General features: G+C 28.6%; 1 long non-coding RNA gene across 9 annotated transcripts; it reads right to left on the reverse strand.

Moving 5' to 3' along the window:
• Positions 1 to 843: 843 nt before the first annotated feature.
• Positions 844 to 4,725, reverse strand: LOC112490477 (uncharacterized). 9 transcript variants are annotated; one of them, XR_009639192.1, is made up of 9 exons: positions 4,494 to 4,721; positions 4,140 to 4,283; positions 3,911 to 4,012; positions 3,721 to 3,815; positions 3,079 to 3,107; positions 2,413 to 2,519; positions 1,938 to 2,027; positions 1,199 to 1,314; positions 844 to 1,119 (listed from the first exon to the last, which is right to left on the reverse strand). It is a non-coding gene; the product is annotated as an uncharacterized LOC112490477 (long non-coding RNA). The 9 variants fall into 9 exon arrangements; XR_009639194.1 differs by lacking the exon at positions 3,911 to 4,012 and having other exon boundaries at positions 1,851 to 2,027; positions 4,494 to 4,725; XR_007241659.2 differs by lacking the exon at positions 3,079 to 3,107 and having other exon boundaries at positions 4,494 to 4,720.
• Between the last annotated feature and the right edge of the window lie 2,457 nt (positions 4,726 to 7,182).

Consider the following 7,182-nt stretch of genomic DNA (forward strand, 5'->3'; position numbering starts at 1 on the left):
AAAAAAAAATTCATTAAATTTCTCTTCTCTATTGTCAAAAAAAAAATGTTGTGTACAAATTTATATATATATTTTATGTAATTAATCATGTTTCAACAATTTTAGTCAAATTGCTTAAATAGAATATATATATATATATATAGAGAGAGAGAGAGAGAGAGAGAGAGCATCAGAGTATTCTTAGCTTTTTTTTTCTTTTAATTATAAAAATGGGCAACATCTTCTAATGATTTGAGGGTTTAATTGTTACTTAATAAAGTTCAAAAGGCTTATATATAATCCTTTCTTCTTCTTCTTCTCTTTCAACTTTTCTTTTTTTTTTTTTTTTTTTTTTTAGGGACAGAAGTATATAATCATTTGATAGTTCAAAGGTATAATATAACTTTTCCCTATTCTTGAAAGAAAAGGTATTTAAAATATATTAAGTTTTACTTTTATGGAAAATAATACATCTTATATGTTCGAACTCAGTTTTATTTTGGGATGCTACATAAGGATTGTAGAAGAATCCATAAAATTGTGCTACAGAAGTTCTTATCTTATGTTGGAAACTATTAACAAAGCAAATGTTTAAAATCACCACTTGCCCGACTAGGTTTTCAGTTTAAATCATTTATTAACCTGTTACCTCAAAACTTAATATACCACAAAACTTGATATACCAATATGCTTTAAATCATTAATTAACTGGTTACCTTAAAACTAAATATATCAATATGTTTTCACATTGGAGAACATGTTCCCAACGAAAGTCTTTCTGCATATATATCTATAGATTTAGGGGTTTATCTAATTTGAATTTAAGATTACTCTAGCAAGTTTTTGAAACAGATTGTGGAAAAATTGACCATAAGAAACAAAGTTTTTCAATCAGATTGTGGAAAAAATACAATCTAAGTATTCCACTCCTGCATCACGGAAAAATTGGTAATAGTACAATGCACAAGACAATTCTAGGCATTTTCTACAACATTTTTGGGAAAAAAAAAATCAAATAACTAAAAAATGTAAAAAGCCTCTCCTTTTTAGCTAGATGTTTATTATAGTCGAGTTAGAAACTATCCCCAAGCAGAATGGTCAAACAGGATCTCCACAAGTTTCACGTTGACTGTTTGTACTCTGATGACATAATGGAAGCAGAACTAATATTATTAAAATAACAATTAGAACAGTAAACCAGGAAATCTAATGACTTTACCGTGCATGTGCTTCATCACTAGGGTAGATGATGTTATCTTCTCCTTCACGCTTGAATACATACAAGGATATAGAATATAGCAACCACAGAATTGATTATGCCTTTTACGCCAATAACTTGAAAAAGACAAGAAACGAGAAACAGAGTAAGTGACTGGAGAAAATTTTGAGCCCTGAACAATAAATGAAAATCTTCAATATCGAGAGAGAGAGAGAGAGAGAGAGAACAAAGATCGCAGTAAATTTAGTATGGCAGTCGCCCAAAGCTTGGTTTTATATCAAGATATCCATAAAAGTTGAGTGCAATAAAAGTTAATCTGTTTACTCAATCTACGACCTTATGAACAAATTTGCTACTTGGCACTTTCCAAGTCTATGTACACACGTAAAATAATCCATGGCAGAGAAATCTAGTGATGGTAAAATATAACGTTTTCAAGAAAACCAGTCCCTCATACAACTATATATGGTACATTATCAAATAACTCAGCACTGCTTCTAAAGGTAAAAAGCGCAAGACCACATGATGTGATAACATAATAAGAAATGGAATGCACTCATACTCAAAAAAATTATAGTTGTTCACAAGAAAATGCCACTAACACTGCAAACTAGTGTTTCTCATGAGAGAGACAAGAGGAAGAATGTCTCACATTGATCTGTCTGAAATGAAGTAATGGAAAGAATAATAGGCTGAGAAGATTTTCAGTTACTAATCTACTCAAAAGAAATTCTGCAACCTTAATTATGTCCTTAAAGTAGTATAGATCATCAACAATTTTATCAATTTCCAGAAGTAGTTCTTTTCTCTTCATTGAGTGCGTGTCTCTCTGCATGAAGAAATAAATAAATGAAAACAAAAAATTGGCTGGCATACTGCATAATATGCAAATGCAAACCACTATCAACCTTCTAGATCAATAAAAGAGAGCCAGAGACCTATCTACCAAAGATCTAAAAGAACATACCCTTTAGCAAGGACAAGTTCATATAGATAAAAGGCAATGCTCTTTTAGCTTAATACCAAGTTCGAGAGAAGTATTTTGAGACTGGAGGAGTTGTTATGTATTGATAGACCATATCATCACTAACCACGTAACAAGAAGGATACTGTTGCGAGACACCAAATATGCATTTTATACCAAAAACTTAATGTGATCTTCTATTCACAAAAGGAAACACAAACACACAAAAAATAAAAACAACAAGAAATACCATTGTATATGCCGAGTTAATGCATGTATAGCTGTCTGAATCATCTTCTCCTCATGGTGATAAAATTTACGAGCCTCATTATACAGGGGAAATGAGACTACAGTTTCCTGTAAACAGCGATAAAAAATCAAATAAGCAAGACAGTAAGGAACTAAATTACTAATTCTTTCCCTTAAACTTGTAAATGGATTACCATCCTAGATTAGCAAAATAATCGTAAACCATAACAACAAATAAACGGTTGAATCACAATCCTCCACATGAGACACCATTATGTTCTATGAACACACAAGACAATTATAAAAATCAGACTGAACCTTGATGATGATCATCTAAAATCACTACGTGAACAAAGTAGAAACCAACGCACACAAAATAGCCTTGTTTTTGGTCCAAACTTTACCCAAAGGGGCCACGAACAAAACACTCTTTTTTCTTTTTCTTTTTTTTTTTCTTTTTTTTTTTCCCCCCCCCCATTTTTATTACTTATACCTTTGATCTGTTTTACATCTATAGACATGGAGTACAAATCATTTGTAAGACAAAGTAAAAGCCAAAGTTCCATTTAAAACAGAAAATGCTCAAAGGCAAATAGTTCGTAAGCAAATTTAACATATAGAAACTTATACTTACCCATGAACCTTAACAAGAAGACAAATGGTATACCTGTTTAATTTACAGCTCACTTATCCGGACTGAGAGAGAGAGAGAGAGGAAAAAAAAACAACAACAAAACAAAATTAACTTTCCTATTTCAATAAAAGAGATCTAATCCTATAACTATTAAAGAGAGATAGAAAGCCTTAAAAATGATACAAAATATGGATCCAATCTCCTATATTGAAATCGTATTCATGTGCCATGATGTTTTTAGTATAGTTGTTGCTGAAAAAATAGTCTGCATTATAAAACTACATATCCATCACCACCATTGTTAGGAGAAGTAATCAATTAGTAAGCCAGAATATTATTTTCTAGACCAAAAAAATATGCAGGACTGCAAATAATTACCGTAGTGAAATAGAAAAAGAACTTAAACATTCAACAGTTAAATCTAAATAGGAATTAGATTTACAATCTTACAACTTACAAATTGCAATGTTCACTATCCATTTTCTGTATCACTACGCTCACACTGAAGCAACAGTGCCTCGATTTTTGAATTTCTACTAATCTTAAGCACAAGAAGAAATTCTTTAAAACTTGGTATTCCATAAAACAGCTCCATAAATTATTACAACATGTCCATTAAAATCAGTATCGAAACCAAAAACCGCCTAACAAAGAATGCTCTGCTAGAATTCATACTCGAAAATTATCGGATCTTTGTCTATCACCATGAGTAACCATTTCCACTAAAGACTGTGGTAGATCCACATTAGTTCCCACGCGCAAAAGAAGATCTATAGATATAAACAGCGCGTTTAATATGATAAAATTGAAAGAAAAAAATGTAATAATAAGCATAGTTATTAAGCATATCTACAACTTTGATAACCTGCAGTTCATTGATAATGGATCTATATCCACAGATAAGCTCCAAATTATACCAAGATTCTGATGATAATCATGAATGGAATAACTACATCCTTCAGAAATCCTAATTGATCAACAAAAATACTGTTAAATCTAAATGCATCTATTTATGACGGCAATCAGAGGTTATAAACAACGATCAGAAACAATGTTTTGCGAATTTTGGAAAGAAATTTGAGGAGAAAACTTACTTGAAATAACTAACGGTCGATGGAGCTCCAGAAAGAAAAGAAAGAATGAATGCTAATCTTGTGAAATAAATTCCAGACTCCATTATTGCCATCGAAATAATTATAGAATCACGCAATCATAGAAATAAATTCCAGTCAATTACCCTTAAAAAAAAAAAATTCAATTAGACAGATACACGAACATATATATATATATATATAACTGATTATCTCATAGTATGGCCTAATTCTAGAGAGACATCCGGTTAAATTTCCGGTCTGGTGAGCAATACAAAGGGGAAATCGGGAAGAGAGAGAGTCAGAAAGAGATAGGAAAGAGGTAAGGAAATAAATAGTGAGAGAAAAAAAAATTACCGGCGATGAAGGATATCCAGCCGGCGATTATTGAGGGACGTCCGGTGGAATTCCAGGTCCGGCGGAGGCAAAGAGTGAAGAAGACAACAGAGGAACCACCACCATTCCAATTTTTTTTTTTTTTTTAACTTTAAATATATTTTATCTGATTTGAACCAGGGCAAAAATGGTTTTGGCGTATAAAGTTTGTTTATTTTACTAAAATAATATTTGAGCCCGGTCAAGCCGTGAGCTAATTTATCATATGCATATAATTCATTAAATATTTTTGTTTTCAAACAAGAATTTTAAGCATGACTAAATTTATGTACCGAATTTTTATTTTATTTTTTTGTTACAAAAAGATTAAAAGAAAATGAAAAAATAAAATCCATGAAGAATGGGCTATGGTGGTATGGGTCTATGTTTATATATTTGTTACAATTCAATAGTACAAGGTTCTATCATTTTATTCATCCAAAAAATATTCTATCATATTCAGTGGTATGATAGTATCATTTTGCCTCCTTTTATGGCTTTTGCCATAAAGAATTTGTCTGATGTCTATTCTTTTTTTTAATAAAGTCAACGGTCCATTGTAAAAGGGGCATTGTGTCTTTCTTCTATACTCATATACGTTTGTGTGTTTTTTTTTTTTTTTTTTCCTCAGAAAACTATTGTCGTTTTCTTTATAATCTTAATTCATTTTCTTAAATTTAATTTAAATAACTATACATGTAGAATTTATTTAAAAAAAATTATAACTCAATAGAAAATCTAAAATTAATTTGTTATGATATAAACAAAATGTTTTGATGACTCATAACTATCTTCAAAAGTTCTCGTAAAAAGTTCTGAAAACAATCTTAGAAATTATAAAATCAAACAAAAACAAAATATTTAATGACTTATTATAAATTTTAAAACAAGATAAGTAAAAATTTTATTTTAAAAAAATCCAAAAACAGAAACACCTTCAGATTTTATTTGGAAACTAACCAATAATATTTAAATTTACTAATATTTATCATAATTAAAAGTAAAGATTAAGAGATAACGATGAAGGGAAAACAACATTTCTTAGGTTGTAGGAACACAAGAAAACCAGTTTTTTTTTTTTTTTTTTTGGTAAATACACAAGAAAACCAATTGGATGTGCAGACTGCACTCCCACACACATCTTTGCCTTTCTGCCACATCAAATTTGTCTTACATCAATTAAACCAAATAGCGGCTTTAATTTAATAGAAGTCTTTTTATATTTTTTCTATTTTTTGCTAAGCTTTAATATTAGTCATGCAAAGAGAGATTCTTAAATTTTTTATTTTAGCATCTTCCATTTGTAATACAATATTATAGTCCATGTACTCTATTTTTTTGTATAACAATTAATCATCATCCAAACAAACCAAAAATCATCAATTCTCTTTTTTTCTTTTTTTCTTTTTGAATTAAAAAAAAAAACATCAATTGGACCACTCTTCTTTCAAGATGATAGACTCCTATTTGCAGATTCTCACGTTTCTACTTAATTATTTGATATATCCAAAAAGTAAATAAATAAATTCGGTGATTGCATTTGATATTTTTCTCTTCTTCTTTTTTTTCAGTAGAAGCAACATCTTTTGAGTGAGATACATAACCTTTTGAAAAATATAAGAAATTAAATTTCCCATATAATAATAATAATAATAATAATAATATTATTATTATTATTATTATAATAATAATAATATTATTATTATTATTATTATTATTATTATTATTATTATTATTATTATCACTAGGTGATCTATATTATTATTATTATTTTCTGTACTTTCTGTACAAATGAATGTTATTTCGGAAATTTTCATTATAAGCATTTCATATTTATTTTTTTTCTTTTTTTTCTTTTCTTGGTTTCACTTTGTAGTTAATCAATTAGTTGACCTATATTTGACCAAAATTATATTTAGATCTTTCAACTTATTTCTTATAGACAAATAATTCATTAATTATTTTTGTATTCAAATAAAAGTGACTAAATGAAGTACAAAAGTTCTTTTGTTACAAAGGGGAAAAAAGAAGAAGGGAAAAATCAGATCCATCCATGACTAACAAAAGGTTGTGAGTTGGGTTCTTTTTTAGGGTTTGTGACAATTTAGTAGTCAGAGAAATTTGGTTCTCCGGTAAATTGGACATGGTGATACAAGTCCATGTTTTTGTAGATAAATTCCTTTTTGAGTCAAATTCTTATCTTTTTTATGTTGGTATCGAAAAGCTATATATATATATATATATATATATTTATATATATTTTTTTTCCTGTTAAAACATAGTTCGGAAAATATTATATCAAATTATCTGTTACATTATCACTCGTACAAGATTTGATCATATTTTGTGGTATGATAGTATTTTGCCCGCTTTATGGCTTTTCCATAAAAAATTTGTCAAATGTCTTTTTACAAAAAAATAAATAAAATCATAGTACAACATGAAAAGGGCATTGTTGTCTTCTTCTATAGTCATATATACTTTTTTTTTTTATTTAGGGTAAACTATTGTCCTTTGGTTTAATAGTCTTAATTCAAATTAATATATATGTAGAAAATTTTCTGAAAACTGTAAAAAACTCATAACAAATCCTGAAAATAATATTTTAAGACATAAAATCAAACAAAACAAAATTTGTTAAATGATTTATAATAAAATATATTTAAACAAT

This window comes from Ziziphus jujuba, chromosome 5 (assembly GCF_031755915.1).
Source record: "Ziziphus jujuba cultivar Dongzao chromosome 5, ASM3175591v1".
In the NCBI taxonomy this organism is placed as follows: domain Eukaryota; kingdom Viridiplantae; phylum Streptophyta; class Magnoliopsida; order Rosales; family Rhamnaceae; genus Ziziphus; species Ziziphus jujuba.